This window comes from Perognathus longimembris, chromosome 4 (genome assembly GCF_023159225.1).
Source record: "Perognathus longimembris pacificus isolate PPM17 chromosome 4, ASM2315922v1, whole genome shotgun sequence".
In the NCBI taxonomy this organism is placed as follows: Eukaryota; Metazoa; Chordata; class Mammalia; order Rodentia; family Heteromyidae; genus Perognathus; species Perognathus longimembris.
This window is the reverse complement of record NC_063164.1, coordinates 84916284-84939140: the sequence shown is the minus strand read 5'-3', so window position 1 is coordinate 84939140 and position 22857 is coordinate 84916284. Positions and strand designations below refer to the sequence as shown.

Sequence of the window (22857 nt, the reverse complement as noted above, 5' to 3'; positions counted from 1 at the left end):
CATCATCTCTCCCAATATAGCTGGCCACAACCTCAGAGTTATATAAAGGGTCAGATGCTTATCACCTGTGTGCCAAATCTACTCCATTGTCTGAGGTTATAAGTAGTTTTATTTGAATATAGCTATATCGATGCACTTATTGTCTATGATTATTTTTGTGCTACAAAAGCAGAATTATGTCATGGAGGAAACTATTTGATTGCCCAAGCTAAAAATGTTTTACTCTCTAGATCTTTCTAGAAGGGGTTGCTGGACCCTGGTGTAAATGAATGACACTGTCTCAAGTGTGGAACATAGCCTGTGACCCCATGTGCTAAACAACTGGACTTAGGAACTGTTATTATAATGAAACAAAAGTAGCCATGTTTTTCTGAAGTATTATGGTCCCAGGCATAAATCATAACTTTAAAAATACTTTACTAGTGTTTTAAAGCAAACTTGTAAAATATTTATCTCAGTTTCATAGACAGGACTATCAGGATGGGAGATGACATATAATCCTGAGCAAGAATTCAGATCCTGTTGACTGAGGTCCACATTCACTCCTGTTGACTGTCAAACCAGACCTCACACAGGGGCAGTTTTTATGATAAGAACCATTTAAGGCTCAGAGTGAGAAGATTTAACAATGGTCTAGATCTTTTTTTTCCATGGTTTGGATATAACTATTTAACTTGCCAAGCATACATTATTTTTTGAATTTTGTGAGTCTTTTTGCTATCATGCATTCACAGCTGTGTGATTTTCATAGTAGCCAATTTAAAATGCCTCTGAATGTTCAGCATGGTTACATCCCAATAAACCTATCACAAATGGAAAATACAATGAGTATACTCAACTGGTGAATGTCCTAGCTTAGCAACACATCCACACCCTGCTCATTTACTCTCCTGATCATAGGGCTGACTGAGAGCTTTGACTCCCTGCTCACCCCAGCATCACAATAGAATCCAGATTCAAAAGTAGAAGTATGGTTTCTATTGAATCAATAGCATTGCTTTTGCACCATTAGAAAGTCAAAAGATAGTTTTATGCATGGGAAAGTACCTCAGTGTTAGAACACTTCCCCAGCATTCTTAAGAATGAAGCACTGAGGCCATATGGCAGTGGCTCATGCCTATCTTCTTAGCTACTTAGGAGGCTTAGCTAGATCTGAGGATCATGAGTCAAAGCCAGTCTAGTCAAGAAAGTACATGAGACTCTTATCTCCAATTAGCTACCAGACCCCCCCCCCACAAAAAAAAGTTAGAACATAAGTGGTAGAACACTAGCCTTAAAAAAAAAAAAAAAACTTGAAAAAGCTAAAGGACAGTGCCGAAGATCTTGAGTTAAGCCCCAGTATCAGCTCTCTCTCTCTCTCTCTCTCTCTCTCTCTCTCTCACACACACACACACACACAAAAAGGTTATGAAATAATTTTTCTACTGAAGACATTTAAACACTTTGTAAGTGTAATGTAATATAAGTTCCTTGTAAGAATTTTGGAAAATACAATTTGGAAAATAAAAGTGAAGTGACTTTAATCCTGTTATCTAGAGCATGTGACTGTTAATATTTGGTTATTTCTTTCTAAGCTTTTTTGTATTGTATATACAGTACTTCATAAAAATTAGCTATATTCACTGTAGTTTGAAAAACTGATTGTGAGTTAGTTATCTCTAGTATTTTTTTCAAATTTTTATTATCAAACTGATGTACAGAGAGGTTACAGTTTAATATGTTAGGCGTTGGATACATTTCTTGTACTGTTTGTTACCTTGTCCCTCGTACCCCCTATCTCTAGTATTTTTATTGTTCAAAAACCTGTGTCTTGTTTACATGTTTATCTGATTTGGGGAAGGGAAGGGAATCACAAAATGGTGAGACAGAGGACAAAGGATGAACCAATGTAGCATCAATACTCACAAGACAGTATGTTGGGGGCTGGGAATATGGCCTAGTGGCAAGAGAGCTTGCCTCGTATACATGAAGCCCTAGGTTCAATTCCCCAGTACCATATATATGGAAAATGGCCAGAAGTGGCGCTGTGGCTCAAGTGGCAGAGTGCTAGCCTTGAGAAAAAGGAAGCCAGGGACAGTGCTCAGGCCCTGAGTCCAAGCCCCAGGACTGGTGCAAAAAAAAAAAAATATATATATATATGTATATATATACACATATATATGGTTAAGAATATGGCCTAGTGGCAGGAGTGCTCACCTCGTATACATGAAGCCCTGGGCTCTATTCCCCAGCACCACATATATAGAAAATGGACAGTATGTTGGAAATGAACTTTACAACTTGGAGGGGGAGAAGGGAAAGTGGGAGAAGACGAGGGAGGGAGTAATACTTTTTGAAAAGAATGTACTCATTATCTTACTTATGTAACTGTAACCCTTCAGTACATCACCTTTACAATTAAATTAAAAAGTAAATTAAATTTTAAAAAACACAAAAAAGCTTTAATTAAAAAAATAAGTATGCATTCTTTTAAGAGATTCTTGTTTTCTCTCTTTGCTTCTGATGTAGAATGACATACAGACTGGCTAAAGGTTATAAGCAATTTTGAAGTTGAGTGTTTCTTATCAAATCAGTATATGTACATAGTTTTAAAAGTAAAATATTCAAAGCTTGTAACAAAATCCTAGACTCATGCCCAGAATTTATCCAGGCCTTTTTTACTCCTGACACTGTTCCTCAAATGGAAATTCCATTAACTCTGGTGGATTCTTTATAATATCTACCTATATTTATGTAGAATATATGTACGTTGGTTTTCCATACTTGGCATTTTTTAGAAACTACCTTTTAGTTTTGTTACAGAAGATGGGGAGTTAGCTCCCAGACATTATCCTACCACAGGCAGCACCACTCCTTGCCACCCATCCTCATTCAGTTGGTGGTCATTGGTGGTCATTGCTTACTCTTTTTTTTTGGCCAGTCTTGGGCCTAGGACTCAGGGCCTGAGCACTGTCCCTGGCTTCTTTTTGCTCAAGGCTAGAACTCTGCCACTTGAGCCACAGCCCCACTTCTGGCCGTTTTCTATACATGTGGTGCTGTGGAATCGAACTCAGGGTTTCATGTATATGAGGCAAGCACTCTTGCCAATAGACCATATTCACAGCAGTGCTTACTTTATAATAGGCGCTGCTTGGCCAGGCAGCGAAATAGGATGTGCTAGGATTATAGGCATGAGCCATATGTTTTAAGAAAAATACTATATTGTTACAATATATTGCTACTTCTGTTCTCATTCTTGTTACTTATTGTGAATCCTTTAACATACCTGATTGGTTCAACTTTATTAATAGGAAAATACATGCCATATATAGTTTAGAATGATTCACTGTTTGAAGGGTTTGCTGGAATCTTGCAACATATCTACACAATAATCTGGTAGATGTAATAGAGATATAACAACTGTTTTCCTGCATACATACACTCCTGCCTTATTGTGGCCCTGTTGCTTCCTGGACCTGCTGTGTAATTATTTCTTGGCTGTTTCCAGTGTCCCTGAATGGGTCTCCTATTTTCTGGGTTTTAGTTCTTCCTCTTAATTGGCTTATTGCCTCATCCTGTAATAGTTTACTGAGAAAGAAGTCTAGGGAGGAGATAATTTGTGAGATTTCTTCAGTGGTGGAATATATCTTTTTTTGCCTTATTATTGGAGTGATAACATTAATTATACATGAAGTTCTAGGTTTGTATATTTTTCCTTAAACAAAATGAAGAAATAGTTGCATTTATCTATGGTTTTCAGTGTCAGTTTTATGAAGTCTAGTTAACTTTTGTAGTAACCTCTTCATACCTAGAAGGACCTCTGGCCTTCTGTCTTGAAATTGCTTGTGCCTAGTGTGAGCCACATTTCATTCGTATTCTAACCCTTCCATGAACTCCTTCCATTGGGACACTTGCATCTTTATTGTCTGGGAAATTTTCTTTTAACTGTTCACTTCAGAGTCCTGGCTCTCCACGACTCTCCATGCCTACCCTATATGTTTCTTCTGAAATTCATTTATAAGATTATACCCTGTCTATGATTTTCTCATGCCTTCCTCATATCTGTTTTTTTTCTCTTATTATTCTTCCATTCATCTTTTTTTCTGTGTTTCCTGGAAGACTTCTTCAATTTTATATTCAGCTCCTCTTTTGAATCTATTGGTTTATTTTTGCCTCTTCCCGAGGGTTTCTTTAAAAGAAGAGGGAGGGTATATGAGTATAGTTGAGTGAGAGCTTGGTACTCTGTGACACCTTGGGTTTGATCCCCAGCATAAGGCAGAATTTAGTCATGAAAACAAAACATCTTCACTTATGAGTCACATACTATTTTCAAAATAATTTTAGTTTTTTGTTTCATTGGAGTGATTTTTTTTCTTTTTAACTTCTGAAGTTGTCTGTTACGTAGTGCAAGCTGGCCTTGTCCTCGCAACCCTCCTCAGCCCCTCCAGTATTAGGATTCCAGGTGCGTGCCACCACAGCTAGTTTAGTTTATCTTGATTCCTGTTGCCATGTTTTCCTCAAAACATCTGGTATGCTTTAGGTGCTGTGAGCCTTGGTTGGCTGTGAGGGCATACAGCTGCTATGCCAACTCCTAGATAATCATGGGGGTTAATTGCTTAATTTGGAGAACCCTAATTGCTTTCACTGTTGAGTAGCCCCAGAGATGGCTTCTTTAACCTTGTGGCTAAAACTGTACTGTAAAGGTAAAGATTGAGGCCTCCTAAAATTTGGAGCAGGTCTCCATTTCCACTTCTCTGACCTTTCCACTCTTCTAAGACCTTTCCTCACACCTCTCCTGAGAGGAAACCTTTGCTATTTATTAACTGTGGGGTCTCTCTTGTATAAGCATGGCAAGACCTAATTGCCATAGCCGGTTACACTCTGAACAAGGATGTGTGAATGTTCCTGTTCTATGTTCTCCATGTAAACACTTGATGTTTTCCTCAGAAAACAAACTTTGCCAGTACAATAAATAGAAAATGATGTTTTACATACACTTCTTTGATAGCTAAAGAAGTTAGATGTTTTCCATGTTTTGTGGAATTTGTATATTGGGAGAATTTCCTGTTTAAGTTATTTATTGTTTTCTCTTGAGTGCTTCTTGAAGTCTAAATCATGTTGCTAGTACCTAGATGTGGGAGCATCCTTTATTCTGACTAATTATGTGGTTCTGGTAGGGACATCATGGCAGCAGTACCCAGCATGCTAGGTGTGCATATATGTGAGTCTTTCTATTGTAGCTGTGGCAAATCCCTATGAGGATGGAGTTAGCCTGACATGCTTCATCTGGCACATGATAGGCATTGCCTATCAAATGGGTCAATAACATATGCACAAAGACTTGTCCCTTCTAAGTCCAATGGGAATTAGGTCAGTGGTTGGCCCACAGTCTGCTGTGTAAATAAAGTCTCACGGGAACACAGCTGTGCTCATGTGTTTACATACCATCTTTGGATCTACATCATGGTGGCAGAAATTGAACAAGTGGAACAGAGACTATGAAGCCTCTGAATCTAGAATATGTACCATCTGTCTCTTTAAAATGGTTACCAAGGCAGAAGTGTGGCTCGAGCTTATAATTATAGCTACATGGGTGGTGGAGATGGGAGATCATTGTTCAAGAACAGCCAAGGAAAAAGTTCAAAAGACTCCATCTTGGCCAGTAGCTGGATACTGCACTACCTGCCTGTCATTCAGGTAAGGAGAAAAGCACAAACAGGAGGATCAAAGTATAGGTTAGCCACAAATATAAAGCAATATTGTATCTCACAAATAACCAACTTAAAAAGAGACTGGTAGAGTGCCCTCCTACCAAGCTCAAAGCCCTGAATTCAATCCCATTGCTGCCAAAAAGAAGAAAGTTCACCACACCCTGAATCATATAAGTATTTGCCCAGATTCATGAAAACACACAGTTACTTGTTCTTACAAATGTAAACTAAGCAACACCATTATCATGCCTTCTGCAAAAGCTAGTACGTGTGGCAATGGCTGTCACCTTCCTTCGCCGGATGTATGTGAATGTGATAAGCTGTGAACTGTTAATCCATCCTCTCATGAATTCCCCCAGATAACTGGTTTCCAGGAATATTGCTGTGTAGCCACATTCTGCCCCCCACTCTACTTCCTCCCTCTCTCTCCCCCTGACTCTCAATTTCTCGAAATGTCATATGTACAAAACAGTGTTTACCTGCTCAGACCTTTCATTGTTGCTGTGTTCACAACTTTGCAAAACAAATTACTTGAAAACAAAACAGACTAAGGAGATAAAAGGGCAGTGATGAGCATGTGGAAGCCAAAAGATAGTACCTGGTTAAGCAGCCAGTGTTGGAGGCAGGGAATCCTTTTTCTCCCATATTACCTGTAGGATGCCAGTCTTCTTCCTGTGGCTTCTCCACATTCTCCCTTGTAGCCATGTGCCCTGTCGTCTCTGGATTCACCCCTCTAGGGCTGGCCTTGTATTTGGCTGAGCCCCGGAGTTGGTGTATCCCTCCCTATCCTCTCATATGACCTTGGTGGTACTGCAGTTCTGCTCTTTGCACCTGCTTCACCTCCCTGCCTGTGGAGTGGGAAACCATGACTGAGGTGTGTGCTTTTGGAGACCCTCACCCTTTTCCATGGTGTTGATCTCCTCTCTGGCTCTCTTCAAGCCACACCTAATATTAGTATACCCTTGATAATGACCCACGTACAAAGCAACTGGCTAGCTGCTCCCTGCCAGTCTTTTGCATGCTACCTGTGGTAGGGCCCTCCTGGCACTGTATGTTGTGTTAAGTGTTCATGGATGTGAGTGACTGTGGTATGGTGTGCAGAACTGTTGCTAGAAAGAATGAACATAGCAGGCCTCGGACTACTTTCCTTAGCAAAACCTGCTTGTAAGGCCATAGGGTTATCTGGCTTTGGGATATTTCCTCCTATTATTCCTTAATGATGGTGAGTGGCTGTGGCTAAACAATGTTCACAAGCAATACAGTTCCTGTTGTATACCTGTTTTGCAAGGTGCTTAAATGGCTAGTTCCCCAATACAAGTCTTAAGCACTGAGTCTCTAAGGTGTTTCACTGATAGACAACGTTTGACTATATCACTGCTGTGGTTTCCATATGATTTGATCACTCTAATCCCCAGAGTGAGATATTAAGCCATTGTTTTTAGATATGGGACCTGTGGGAGGTGATCAGTATTATATAGCATATACATGAGATTATATAAGGATGAAGGCCCTGTGACTGACACTTGGTGGCTTTGTAAGAAGAGAAATAGATGACCTGCATGCATACAAACTCTCTCTTCCCCCCACCTCTCTCTCTCTCTCTCATTCTCCCCCCCCCCCATACACACACACTCATAATCACACACTACTCCATCTCTCACCCTTATGCTCTAGCTCGGGACTCTGCCAGGAAGAAAATCATCACCAGAAGTTCTTGTATTTCGGACCAGAATCATGAGCTAAAATGAGCCTACTTTACAATAAAGTTACTTATACATCCATGTTTATTGCAGCATTGTTCACAATAGGCGAGTTATAGAAACAGTCCAGATGTGTTACACTAGATGAACGGCTGAAGAAAATGGGTCTGTATATGTACACAATGGAGTTCTTTTTATTCATAAGAAAGGATATTATATCATTTGCAGGGAAATGTATGGACCTCAAAGGAAAAAATAATTGATGTAAAGTCAAAAACAAAGAGTTCATGGTTTTTTTTAATATGTGTAAGTTAGACCCAAGCTATGAACATTTATGAAAATATTTGCTTAGCCATCTGCGTGCATATATATATATATATATATAATCAAATTGCCTAAAGTATGGTATTTGCACATGTGGGATTCCACATTTAATCCGCTCGAACAGTTCACAGTTTAACAAATTGTATCCATGAAGCTGAAACAAGTCTTGACTAGGAGAAGCTGGGATTGAGAGTGTGTATGTATGAACGAACTAAGAGGAAGAAGGGTGGGTGAATCCAGTTATAATTTCCAATGTACATGTATGAAAATCGAGCTAGCAAACCTGAGACCAGTGAGAATGAGATAGATGGCAAAGGGGATGGTGGTGGAAGGGATGATACTGATCAAGATGTGTTGTACACATGAACAGACATATTAAAATGAAATCCCTGGGTATAATTACTGGAGATAATTAAAAAAGAAAACAATGAAAATACACCTCCCTTGTAACTCAATTTATAGAATTATGTTATTGAAAACAAAAAAGGAGTTGTCATTTTTTTTCTGGAGGAAATGAGCACATCCTGTGTGACTACTAGAGAGAACGCTCGATCCTGATCTCAGGACTTTGCCCCATACACATTTTCCTTTTCTGATTCTGCTACATATTCACAAACTGCAGGTTACCTATGCTGAAACCCCACATCCTTTAGTAATTTATCTAAGGAGTAACCTTGGGAATCCTGATACTAGGATTTCTAATAAGCATATTCTGAACTCTCCAGATAATGTTTGTTCAATGCTGACTTGGCAATGTGGGAAAGCCTTGCCTTGCACATATATTCTCATACATGTCTTTTATACAGTTCACTGAAAAGCAGTGGGATTTTAGAACATTTCCCACCAGCATTATCTTGACCAGTTGGTACATTGTTTTGAGTTTTTAGCTTTGGTTCTTCTTAGCATTTCTAACCACACTGTTTCCTTTATATTCTTTCTCATAAGGTGGTCTAGTAAGGGCTGCTCAGCCTCTACGTCCCTGGGGCTTTGTGGGGAATTTAAGTACATGACATGCAGAGACCAGTTGCACTTAGAGTGCAGTAGCTCTGGGGCTGGTGTTTGCTCAACTCATATCCTTCTCCTGCACAACTAACTCTTCCTGTGCCTTCACATGCAAACATGAGGCCTGGCTTCCTGTCTCTAGTCATTTCTTGCAGTTTGGTTGTTGCTGATTTTAGTTATATAAAGTGTTCTTCTGAAGTCTTTCCAGATCATGTTGTCTCCATGGTTGGTTTTGCATAAAAAAAAAAGTGGTCCTGAAACAGGCACCAACCAACAGGATGGTCAAACAGAACTATCACAGTAATGGGGGCTTGCTTATTCTGGTACCTCTCCCTTTTTGATGTGTGCTGTCAGGAGAGAGATAACATACTAAAGGACTGAGCTGTAGGACAAAACCTGTTTCTTTAGCTCTTTACAGTAGTGATATAAAAGCAGAATAGAGAAGAATACTTCTGTCAGTGGAGCCTCATTAAGTGAGGCCACATGAGGAATAGATTGGGTGTGTGTAGTCTGGAAATTACATAATTCTAATTGCCCACTGAGCTTCATCTAGGAGCATAAGGCAAAACAAAATAGAGGCAATGCCCTCACTTCATGGCCCTTATGTTCTAGGAAGGGAAACTGGCAATAAACACGTTAGCACATAATATATAGAGCTAAGTATGGTTTTTAAAGTAGTTTAGATAAAGAAGATTTCTAGGAGAGGTTGAAAGTATATATGAACTAAGTAGCTATTTCCCTTCCACATTGGTATATCTCCTAACTCTTGAGGTGTTAGGAGGTGGCACCTATGATTAGGTTTTAGGGGTAGAGTCCCCAGAAATGGGGTTCATGCCCTTATAGGGTGAGAGACTTGAGAGTTTGCTTTTCTTTCCATTCTTGGCCATGTGATACCAAAGGAACACATGGTCAGTCCAGATCTGCTAGCGTGCTGACTTCCAGCCTCCAGATTTGTGAAATATATCTTTCTGTTAAGCTGTGTGGTAACTTGTTATAGCCGCCCAAAGTGACTAAGAAAGATGAGATGGATTGAAGATGATTTGAGAAGACCTTGGAGGGAGTATTTGAACCAAAATAATAGTGAACTGAACTTCCACCTGAGAAAATCTTTCAAAACACAGGGAACAGCATGGAGAGGAACTGAATGCTAGACATTTCTTAGCATATTTATAGGCGAGAGGTAGACTGGTGTGGCTTTGAGATCATGTTTTTAGACCCCAGGTCCAAAGTCTAGAAGTCCTGTTAAGCCCAGCCACTGGCTTTCACATGCCAAATAGAGACATGGTAAAAGGCAGAAAGGAGATAAATTACATACCAGCCATGGGAAGACAGCACTTTTGTACTTATTCTGCCATTGTCAGAGGTACAGATATTGCCTGTGACTTAAGGAGACTCTGAGGCAATGATTGAAAAAGATAGTCATAGTTAAAACAGCCTCAAAGAGCCTGGTTGACCATTAGCTCAGTCTTTGTCCTTGGAGGAATTCCTTAGTACAGATCAGAAACCAGGAAGTCTGAGTTCCACTGTTTAAGATGGTAAGGAGGCATTACTTGTTTGCAGGACAACTTGCCTTCAACACAGAGATGATTGTCAATCTCTTTTTTTCTTCCAGCAAACAAGATGATTTCAAAGGGACTACAACAGAAAATATCTCAGATCAAAGGACACACATACAAACTTGGGGTACTATTTATTAATTCATGATACCCAGCAAAAGCATCTTTTAAGCTGTTGCTTACAGCCACAGTGCAGAGTGAGGTCTAGAGTCATGTAAGCTGTGGTTGACAGTTCTGTAGGTCATACGAAGGTCACCTATTTGTACTGTGAGAAAATGTTTATGCAAAATGTGACAGCACCTACTATGATTGTTCAGTCATTTTTTCCCCTAGAAACTTACAACGTTTGGGCCCTACTAGAATCTTCTTTGATGTTTTATATTTAGTGATTTCTCAGCACCATTAAATATAGTGCTTCATCGCTCATTTTGTATCATCAATCAGAAAGCATGGTCCATTCTAGACCTTTCCAGGGCTATTTTCTAGAAGGTTCTCCCCTCAAATCATTCACTCACTGGCTGTGTGAGATTGGCATATTCTATTCTTTTATTTCTTGGCTAAAGAAAGAGTCAGAGTTTAACATTGCTTAGCCAAACACCAAAGAGTTTGACACTTCTTGTGAAAGCCCCATAGAATGAATGCATTAAATAGAAACTTTTCTTTATGTTGGCAGATGAACATTTCCTAATTTATTGAGTATCAGCTTGGTAAATATTATAGTAATAGTTTGTGGTTTTTTCAATTGTATCCAAAATAAAGCTGGGTTTCTGGTTTGTGTTCCAAATTTGGACTTTGAGATCTGTCTAAGTTGGAACTTTGAGTTCTCTTCCAATTTCAGTTTCTATGATTTAAATACAATACAAGTTCCATCTTTTCTACCACTCACCTCTGCTCCTGCCATTGGTTCTAAATATCACTGGGTGCTCTACCTTCTGCTCCTTCAGTATTTGTCTTTGTATTTGTTGTCATGAACTAGCCACAGCTGGTTCGCTGACTTTCCATCAGAAGGTCTCTGTTCCATGGACATCCCTCAGTAACCAAAGGTCATGCAGTAGCCTCTGACACACAGGAGGTTATTATCCAAAGCATGGTCTGTGACTCTTTGCTCCTGGAGCTCTTTGAAATTGCCTACCATTGAACAGAATACATAAATTGATAGGAACAGGAAGGTACCAGGAGGTCATGTTTCAAATTGGGGTCTCTAAATAGCTTTCAGATGAAGGAAAGTCTAGGCCTCCTAGATGTGTGCCTGACTCAGGACACATTCATTGTTCTCAATGGTAAAAAAAAAAAAAAAAAAAGAGCAAGCATGCAGGCAGACAGGCACACCTCCAGGGGTGAGTGGGGCCTATTTTAATAGACCTTCACACATGACAGATATCCTGTTCTCATTTCATTACAATTCACTCTGGATACCACTGTGCATCTTGGTTCCTCTTGACTATTTTCATAACATGTATATGATAGATAATAAGTGTCACTATTCAGTGAGTGGAAAATATGAAAATTGAAAGTGGAGAGAGGATTCATTAAATTGCAAATGAATACATTATTGGTGAGCACTTGGTTCCAAGCACTAGGCTGGTTATTTGTGCTGCAATTCTAGTATAAGTCTGGGAGGAAAATAACACAAGCCCGCAGGTGTTAGGGGTAAGCATTCTACTTGATGTCAGGGTAGTTAGTCTGCTCTGTTTTCTAGTACTGATTGCTAAGTCAAGAATTCATTGTTCTTTGCAGGTTAGGTCCTTTGCAGGACCCCTGCAAGTTAGGGGTAGACCAGGAAAATGTTATGCTTTCAGTGCTTAATTTTTGGAGGAGATGGAGTTTGTGTTGATGGTTTTTGTTGTTGGTTTAGTTTGGATTTTTTTGCATTACTTTTTTTTTTAATTCAGGGGCTTTTACTTGATAGACAAGTGGTCTGTCTCTTGAGCCATATCCCAACATTTTTTTTTGCCTTAGTTATTTTATTTTCAGGTAGTGTTTACGTTTATGCCAGGGCCTTCTTGAACTGCAGTCCTCCTATTTATGCTTCTCAGTTGTATGAAATACCATACTTGGTTTCATTTTTATTTCCATGCTTATAAGTCTTAATGTAAGTCTTAACATACAGATTTTATTTGCCTCAGCATTCATTGTATGATATGTACATTTCTGAAAAAAAATCTTCTAAATACACAACCTAATGAAATATTTTTATCCTAGGTATATCCCACTACAGGCCATGTTCTGAACATGGGATTTGTAGCCCTGTGTGCCGAGGGCAGTAGTTTTGGATTCCTCTCATTGATATTTGTATGATTCCTCATACATATTACTACTAGTCTGAAGACAATGGGAAGGGGGTAGAATGACCAGAAAGTCTAAAAGCTGTTGTTAAAGTTCTTATGAGTTGAATGTAGAGCTGTGTTATACTAGAAGTTTCTGCAGGCGCTGGCAGAAGACTTGAGAGTTAAGTGAGCCCAAATGGCTGCATAGATTTCTTCACTCAAGTAGGGAAAGTGAGACTTGTTGCAGTAATTTTCAAACAAAATAAATTAACAATTGGAAAGGGAAAGAAATGTTCCTAGTGTTGACAATATCTTCCTCCCCCCCCCCACCCCATTGGATCTCTTTTCTTTTTCACTCACTCCTTCTCTATTGTATTATTAGTAGATGATTCATTTAGTCCTGATTTATCATTCAGAAGCTCTGGAGAATTTCAGAAGCAAGAATAGTGGCTGGCTCCTGGATTGGAAGTGCTGTCCAAACAGGAAAGAGCCTTTCAGAGTTTCTGTTGGAACCACCATCAGTACTATTTGAGAGACTGTTTCAAGAAGCTTAAGTTATGCCGAATTGAAGTCAGTATTTCAGTTCAGCCTCAACCTTAACAAAACAAATGGTCCCCTGTCTTAATCTAACTTCCCCTTCAGGGGCTGGGGCAGGGGCAAGGATGGGTTAGTTGGTTTCACAGCATTCCCCCCTTAGGAACATATGCTTTTCTTTTTTGTAGAGAACTCCAAAACAACTACAGCTTTTATTTCAGAGGTTAAAAAAGTAGAAGTCAAATTCTTTGTCAGGGCAGAGCATTTTATCTAGTGATATTTGGCAATCTTATGCCTCCACGTTGGTTCTTAACTTGAATTTTGACTCTTTTGTAAGAGAAATATTATGGTCTTGGCCCTTGAGGCCATGAGGTGGAGTAGAGAAAGAAGATAGTGGGAAATGGACCAAATGCATTAAATTTCATTTAGCTGGCTAGACTAACTCTGTTGTATTTGAGTTGCTCTTTTTTCTTTGTGGCAATATTAGTAGAGTTGGAGATGGTACTAAGTATTTGAAAAATAGTGAATTTAATAAGTTACCATGAACATATGTTACTGGCTGAATCTAGGAGATAATTTCTGGAGCTGTGGGTACTAAATAAACACCAAATATTAAATTTACTTGGTTTAGTATTGAGGGAGTGGCTGCCTGGATTTTTTAGTTCTTTTGAGTTTCCTGTTCTTAATATCTTTGGTTTTAAGGTTTTATTGATGGAAGGTTCATTTTTTTTCTTGTAGCATATGACTAAAAGCTTATGATTTTATTGCTACTTTTTTGCCCCTCCTTTGTTTTTCTCTTTTATCTTGTTGAATTATTTTTCAAGAAAGGAAAATCACTTCGCTTAAAGTTCAAAAAAGAGTGAAAAATAGATCTGTTTATACCATAGATTGCATTCTGCAGATAATTATAATCTATTTCAGTGAACCTCTGTCTTATTACTTGTTTTACTTTGATAAGATAGACTTGATATTTGATTAGAACAAGAAAATCAGTAAAAGCTGTACAATCCAGAAAAAGGAAGACAAATGAAAATATGATCCCCAAGCCATTTAACATGAACAGATTATACTTCCATATTTCATAATATTTATGCTTTTTGTGTAAACTCAATAAGTTTGTAGGCAGAACCTTCAATATAATAGAGGGAATAGCTTGGCAAACTCTCTACATAAAAAGAGTAGTAAAAGTGGGCAAAATTCTCAAATGCAATCATATTGGGGCTTTGGAAGCTGACCAAAGATGCCTATGAAGTTAAAAAATGATTGCTCATGAAAATCTCATTAACTTGTCTAACAGCAGTGGGTGTTGGCCTTTATGTCTGGAGTCACTGCTGCTCCCTACCCCAGCCCTGGAAAACCATCAGCTTCCTTGGAAGATTTGATTTGGAGCAGAGCACAGAAAATTACCACGTCCAATAGCATAGTCAGCAATAGCGGTGTTGGCAAATGAGTGAAAATAGCAGGGGCTCGGCTACGGAGAGTGCTCACTGGTTCAGGGCAAGCAGTCTATACCTGAAGATAAGCCAGAGATTTAACTCTGAGACTTGAGAGATAAGCTGACCATAGATTACTTGAAACTTAAAACCACAAACTTGCTTATAAGAGATCTGAGAAAACACAAGCTTCCCATTCCCGCATTGCGGACTATGAAACTGTACAAAACAGAAGGAAGAACAAGAGAAACCAGAAGGAAGTAAGAGCCTGGGTAGATGTAAAACTGTTATACACAGAAGAGCAAATTCTTTGTCAGGCAATAGAAGTCTTTTTTTTTCTTTTTTGGAGAAGAGAATTAAGTATTTGAATTTTTATTGTTACTATAAAGGTGATGTACAGAGGAGTTACAGTTACATAAGTCAGGTAAAGACTACATTTCTTTTTGGACAATGTCACCCCTTCCTTTGCTCTCTCCCAGTTTTTCCCTCATATCCCCACCCACAAGTTGTATACTTTATTTTCAACATAGTATCTGTCTACTGAGTACTATTGCTGCATTTGTTTACCCTTTGTCACTCCATTTCTGTAACCCTCACCTTTGTCCTCCCAAAGGCAGATAAAGGAAAAAATAAGACAAAGAAGAAAACAAAGCAACAATGAAGAAATAAAGCCTCTTATCTCCATTTCCTGGAGTTCATTTCTTTTTTTCCCTTTATTATCATAGTGTGATACAGAGGGGTTACAGATTCATATGAAGGGAGTGAGTACATTTCTTGTTCTACTTGTTAACCTCCTCCCTCATTTTCCCCCTCCTCCTTCCCCCCTCCCCCTTCCCCTCTCCTCTTAAGAGTTGTGCAGTTGGTTTACACCAAATGGTTTCTAAGTGTTGCTTTTTGAATGGTTTGTATAAATACTCTTTTATATGATCAGAGGTACATAGGTGTGCCTATGTACCTATATCCTATGTACCTATGTGCCTATATCCTCCTCTGGTCTTACTATGGGAAGTTCTTACGTATTTGAGATGTTTGTGTATAAGCTCTGACAAGTCATTGATTGATCATTAAACTGTTGAGGAATATTCTAAGCCTTAACATTTGAAGAAGACTAAGAAGAATAAGGAAGAAGAGGAGGAGGAGGAAGGAGGGAGGGGGATTGGGGAAAAAAACCTGAGTGGGAAAACCATGGAGGAAAAATATCATGGAACAGATCCTACAGATTTTGTCTTGGCAATTTTTAAATAAATAAAATAATATTACTCAGGGCCAAAAAAATGGGGTCTATATCCAGTACAATGTATTCCAAAATGTTTGAAACATTCAGAGAAACTGCAATAGCCATAATCAAGGGGAAAAGAAAACCTATAAAGGGGGAAAAAAAAGTAGACAGTCTTCAAAGTAACAATTAAGGTGTCATTTTTTAATTAAGGAATGATGACTTTTAAAAATTAAAGTATGACAGTTATTCGAAAAATATAGAAAAAACATTGAATGAAATAGAAACAAGTTCAAAAGTAAAATAACTGACATAAAAGAGTTACTTAAGGAAGAGGTAACAAGTTTGACAAGAAATGTACTCACTACCTTACATATGTAACTGTAACCCCTCTGTACATCACCTTAACAATAAAATAAATACACGAAAGATTCACTGAAGAGGGACTTAGGACAGTATGTAAAATGTCAACAAAAATGCCAGGTCTGGAGAGAAATAGGAACTAGCCAACTGGAAAGCAGCCTGTAGCTATGGTAAAAGGGGACTCTCAGAGACCTACATTACTTTAAACATACTAATATTTCTACTGGTAGCCCAAGAAGAAAAAGTAAAAAGAGGCAGAAAGAAACATCTGAAGAAATCAGAATTGAAAACCTTGCTAAGTCTTGCTAAGGAATGTTACTCTATAAGAAAATGTAGTATATATGCACAGTAGAATTTTATTCATCCATTAGGAGGAATTACATTAAGTGGAAGGACTTGGAAAAAGTCAAGTGAAATAAGTCAGGCCCAGAGAGACAAGGGACACATATTTTCTCTCATACACAGAATCTAGATCTGATTTATAAAGAAATAAGTAAACATATACCAAGTTGTACACAACTATATGTGAACATACTAACTAAAATATGGTATTTTCAGGGGAGAATATAAATAGAATAATTCGTAGTCCAAAGAAATGAATATCAGGGAATGGATACTTGAATGGTATGTGGGGGAAGGTCTACAAAAGGGTGTAGATGAAGGAAGAAAGGAAGGGGTGGATAATTCATAATATTCAATACAAATCCTATGGAACTATGAAAACTGAAGAGGGAAGTTAGATTGGGAGGAAGATGAAAGAAATGATGCTAATCAAGATGCATTACACTTATAAACTGATTTGTTAAATGGTAACTTTTTATACAACTAAGAGAAATATGATTATTTTTAAAGAATAGTATTCTACTGACCAAAAAGTTGAACATATTAATAGTTATATAAACCACTGGGCACCAGATTCACACTAGTAATCTTAGCTATTTGGGAGGCTATTCAGGAGGATCTGAGAATACCAATTGTGAGCCAGCCTGGGCATAAAAGTATGCAGATGATAACTCCAATTGATTGGTAAAATGCTGGACTGAAAGTATGGCTCAAGTGGTAGAGTATGGTAGAGCTGTGAATGACAAAGGTGAGTGGGAATGAGAGGCCCTGAGTTCAAGTTCTGGTACAGGTACACACACACACACACACACACACACACACACACACACACACACACAAAAGTAGTATAAATACAAAGAATTGATATTTTGACCTATCATACTAGATAAAGTTCATACAAGACAAAGATAAAACAAAATAGCAACTTGTTTTTCCAGCAAAGCTATTTATCAATAGAAAAGACTAAATTAAGACAAATAGAAACTCAGAATTTTTGCTGAGCAGATTTTCTCTATTAGAAAAGCTAGAGAGGGACAGGTGAGAATGTTGAAAGGGGTGACATTAATCAAGATAATATTGTATTCATAAGCTGCTCTATTAAATGGCAACTCCTTTGTACAACTACTTAAAGATAAAACTAAGAAGATCTGGGCTGGGAATATGGCCTAGTGGTATGAGTGCTTGCCTCGTATACATGAAGCTCTGGGTTCTATTCCTCAGCACCACATATATAGAAAAAGCCAGAAACGGTGCTGTGGATCAAGTGATAGAGTGCTAGCCTTGAGCAAAAAGGAAGCCAGGGACAGTGCTCAGGCCCCAAGTCCAAACCTCAGGACTAGCAAAAAAGAAAAAAAGAAGTAAGAAAAGCTAAAGGATATTCTTCAGATCAAAAGAAAATAACACCAATAATAACTTGAATACGAACAAAGACATGAATAACACCAAAAGGTAAATGATAAGTTCAATGAAAAAGAGAGTACATATATACATATATAATGTTTGATTTTCTTCTCTTTAAAGTTTTGTTTTTTTGTTTTTTTGTTTTTTTTTTTTTTTTTGGCCAGTCCTGGGCCTTGGACTCAGGGCCTGAGCACTGTCCCTGGCTTCTTCCCGCTCAAGGCTAGCACTCTGCCACTTGAGCCACAGCGCCGCTTCTGGCCATTTTCTGCATATGTGGTGCTGGGGAATCGAACCTAGGGCCTCGTGTATCCGAGGCAGGCACTCTTGCCACTAGGCTATATCCCCAGCCCCTTTAAAGTTTTGTAATTATATTATTGTCTTATAACATATAATGTAAATTATGTGCTTAAGCACTTATATTGGAAAACTTTATCTTTTTAACTGGGATTTGAACTCAGGGACCTGTGTTTACTCCATTGGCATGTTACCATTTCAGCCACACCTCAAGCTTGGATTTTTGATGGTTAATTTGGACATGGAGTCTCGTGCATTTTTCTGCCCAGGCTGGCTTCAAACTGTGATCCTCCAGGTTTCAACCTCTTGAGTAGCTAAGATTTAGAGCCATGGACTACCAGTACCTGGCTTAAAGAAAGACTTAAAAAGAAATTTATTCCTGAAGAGATTCTTAAGAAAACTTCAATGGTCAATAATATAAGCTTCTACACAAGAAACTAGAAGCAGAAGAACAAATAAAAAGAAAATAAGCAGAAATCATGGCATAATAAAGTGTAGCAATTATTGAAATTGAAAAGAGAACAACTTGAGAAGAGCCATTAACCCTGAAATTAGGTTTTTTTTAATAATGAAAAATATCAGCTAGATTGATGGAAAGAAAAAAAAGTAGACACAGATTATCAAAATCATAAATGGACATTACTATGCTGATACAGGAATTTAAAAGCTTTTAAAGGAATATAATTAGCTTGTCACCAAATCAAACTAACTTTGAAGAAATAAAAAAATATTTATAGAAAGGCACAATCTATATGGGTCCCAAATCATCTGAATAGCTCAATTGCAAAAAAAAAAAAAAAAAAGACTCAAAGCTCCTTCCATATTACAGATGCACATGGTAAATTTTATCAGGAAATTGAAGAGGAAATAATACCAATTCTTCACAGCCATTTGCATAAAATGAATTCTCTAAACTCAACCATATCCTGACCCAAAGCTATATCAAGGCATCATAAATTAATAGTACATGGACTCCCACAAACACAGTATAAAAATTCCTGAAGTATTAGAATCCTAAATTCAGCCATATATATAATTATATTTCTTGATTAATTGGTATTTATCAAAGGAATACAAGGTTGGTTTAACATTCAAGATTCTGTTATTCTACATGAATATAGAACAAAGGCCAGAAATTATATTATCTTAATATCAAAAAACAAAGGTGAGACAGTCCAACACTGTCTTATGAAGACTTTCTCAAACTAGGCAAAACAGGTAACATCATATTCTGCAGAAAAGAATTAATTTCCTGCTAAGATGAGGGAAAAGCATGTTTACTCTTGCCACTTTTCTTCAACGATGTATTGGTTCGTATTGGACATAGTAATACATAGAAGCTCATTATATTATTTCCACTATTGTGTATATTTCTATTTTTCTAGTAAAATAATAATGGTCACAAAAATTTACTAGGTATTTAATTTTTGTTTTCTATTTTGCCAAATTAAGGTCATCTGACCAGTTCTTTTCTTTTATAGTATGGTGGCATATATTTTTGTGCCAATGTACAATTCTTTAGAGTTAGAACTCTATATCCACTCATTCTAAATTATGTTACTAAAAAAAAAAGCCCTAGAATGATCTGAGAATTAACAAAGCTGCTTGTAAGGGAGACTTTACATTGTGCATATACAAATATTGTTTCAAATTCTTGTGTATCATAAGGGCCTCTGCTGGAGGCCCTTTCAGCTGGACATGACCAGAAGTATACTAAAGAACTGAATCTAGGCCTCAGTGGGGAACAAAGATGATGATTCATAATGATGGTAGCAGATGATTACATATATTTTGGTAGTTGTTCTGGGTTGGAGTTGAAACTAGTTGAATGCCATGGATTAAATTTAAGATAATTCCAAAGCCAGAAGCATGAAAACAGTTTCAGCCTTTACCTTCCCTCTGAGGAAGTCAGAGAAAGGATGAAAGAAGGAAGAAATTTATATTTAAAAGATGATAATGCAATTTTCTGTAAAAAAAAAAAAAGGCCCTATTTTGAGAATATTATTCTAATGTAAGTCTTCTCAACACTTTTCTTCACTTTTCTGTCAGGAGCCAAACATTTATTCTTCCCTGGAGTTCGTATCTTATATGCCCAAATATCAGCATCACCACCATCTTCTTTCATTCATAAGAATATTATCAATTTTGTGAGCCACTGTTGTTCTTATGTTCTAGGGAATAGAAAAAGAAAGCTGATACATGGTTACTGATATTGTGGTAACTAATCTTATGGACTTTGCAACTTTTTGGTTTATGCACATATTTGCACAAATAAATATATCCCAACTAAAGGATGCTCTAATAAAATACCACCTAGATTTACTGATTATTTAGTACAAACCAAAAATGTTATAGATATTCCCAGGTGGCCTGAAGGTGTCTATTTGAGCTAGAATACTTGCAGAGTTTCACAGGTAGGGAGAATTTAAGTTGATCCTACAGGCTGGGTAGGATTTAGAATTTTAATTGTATAAGTTTGGTTATGTTACATAAATCCGAACAAGATTTGTATTTGGATTTTTTATGCCTCTTTGAGTTTATTTACTTGTATTTTTACCAGTCCTGGGACTTGAACTCAGGTCTTAGCCACTATCCCTGAACTTTTTTGCTCAAGGCCAGCACTCTATCACTTTAGCCATAGCGCCACTTCCAGTTATTTGGTGATTAATTGCAGATATGAGTCTCCCAGACATTCCTACTCTGTATGGCTTCACACTGTGATCTTCGGATCTCACCCTCCTGAGTGGCTAGGAAAAGATGTACGAGCAGCTGGCACCTAGTTGCTTTATTTTTTTTTTGTAATAAAGTGTGTCAATACAGAGCTTTATTTATGGAAAACTACAAATTGTAGAAACAATAGCTCTACTCTGTTATTTTTGTCTTTTTGCCTTCCTTACAAAGGCAATTTTAATTAAATGAATTTCAGTGTTCTCACATGATAGTACTATATTAAGGTCTCAAAAATGAAAAGTTCTGATCACTCAATATAAATAGTATGAATGACAGTATGCTTGTGTTCAGTTTCTCAAGAAATTAAGTTCAGGTCCATAAAGACTCTTGGGTAACTATAACACCTTTCAAAGAGTGAAGCTATGTTATTTCCTGAGCAGACAATGACAGGCTGTAATTAAGCTTCACTCTAAAACTATGCTGAAGAAAAATTGTGGATAACATCCTGTCTTTTGATTGCATGATGGTAGAGTAAGCTGAACAGGAAGAGTATGTAAAATGACTGCCTAAAAATTCACCCCTTTCCCTTCCTCCTCCCCCCCCACGACTTAGGTAAATATCTGACTTTTGTCTTCACATTAAGTAAAGATATTCCTCCCATAAATACCCCATTTCATTGCTAGCTTTCTTTAACCCACTACTCAGTGTCCAAAGATCTTAGGCAATGTCCCTTCTCTTCAGCACTCACCCCTGTGACATCCCTGAAACAGCAAACTTGCTTCCAGGTCCTCACAGATCCTCTCTGAGCTTCATGTTCTGCCCTAGGCTTGCATGTAGCTCTCTCAATGCCTCAAAGCTCATATTGTAAAATGTTGTCATACAATGTGGATGTCACTAAGGATTCCTCATTGATTGGCAGCTCTGTTTTAGAGAGGTTTTATATTTTTGGTTTTTAAATCAAATTTGCTTCTATGTTCTAGTGAGCAGACTAGAAGTAAAGGGAGAATCAATTCCTTGTGCTGTTGATTGGTTGCAACCATTCTCTTGGGATTTGTCTTATTATCATGCTCTGCATGGTGTTGGAAAATTTAGAAATGAGTTACCTAACGTATTTTCTTTATTTAGATTATCTTCCCTTTTCAGGATCTATTTTTAAATTTTGTGTGTGAGGCAAAAAGCCAGGTACTGCTAGGCTAAGAAAATCAGGGTTGTAGATTGTCCTTTAAAGCTAGGTGATTTCTGTCAGCCCACAGACTGGATGAAGCAGGAACAAAATCACAGCCTTTCTAGTAAGTGTTTGAGGGTGAATTATTTCCTAGCATGGATGACTCCTTCCACACTCATACAGTTACCCTTTGCTGTGAAGGCTGTTATTGAAACCTCTCTTCAGCTTTGGGCTGAACACAATAAATACAAAATTAGCTGGCCCGCTTCTATCCGAGATACCCCAGTGCAGCCAGTGACAGAGGGAAATGCTTTTCCAAAAGGCTGCACTTAACTCTGATTGTAATTTCCAGAGTGAAGACTTTACTTTTTGGTGTGCTTTTGTAGCCAGCCTAAAGTGATGGAGTACTTTGTTCCATGAGCAGACATGACAGATACATTATCAGAGGTTGCTGAGGGTGTTACGATTGGACATCAGTAAGGATACATGTGAGCTGGGCAAGAGGTTAGTGGAAATTAGCAAAAGAAAATGAACTTCCTTTCCTCTGTATTCTTTTCTTGTTGGTCATGGGACTTGAACTCAGGGCCTAGGCGCTGGCCCTGAGCTTTTTCACTCCAGACTAGTACTCTGCCACTTTGAGCCACAGTGTCACTTCCAGTTTTCAGGTGGTTAACTGGATATAAGAATCTTAGGGACTTAACTGCCTGGCTAGCTTAGAACTGTGATTCTCAGATCTCAGGCCCTGAGTAGCTAGGATTATAGGCCTGAGCCACTAGCACCCAGCGCTTCATCTGTATTCTTAAATCATGCAGAAACCTTATATTTTGAAGCCACATACCTTAATTCTTATGTGGGCAAAATTACCTATAATGTAAAACATAGATCTTAAGTGTACGATTT

General features: G+C 37.9%; 1 protein-coding gene and 1 long non-coding RNA gene across 6 annotated transcripts in view; both read left to right on the top strand.

Moving 5' to 3' along the window:
- Mgat5 (alpha-1,6-mannosylglycoprotein 6-beta-N-acetylglucosaminyltransferase) overlaps nucleotides 1-22857 on the top strand; it is a 365603-nt gene that overhangs the window by 155900 nt on the left and 186846 nt on the right. The gene's annotated exons all lie outside the window — the stretch shown is intronic.
- On the top strand, nucleotides 3587-14868 carry LOC125350752. Its single transcript, XR_007210810.1, has 3 exons — nucleotides 3587-3598; nucleotides 11032-11035; nucleotides 13646-14868. It is a non-coding gene; the product is annotated as an uncharacterized LOC125350752 (long non-coding RNA).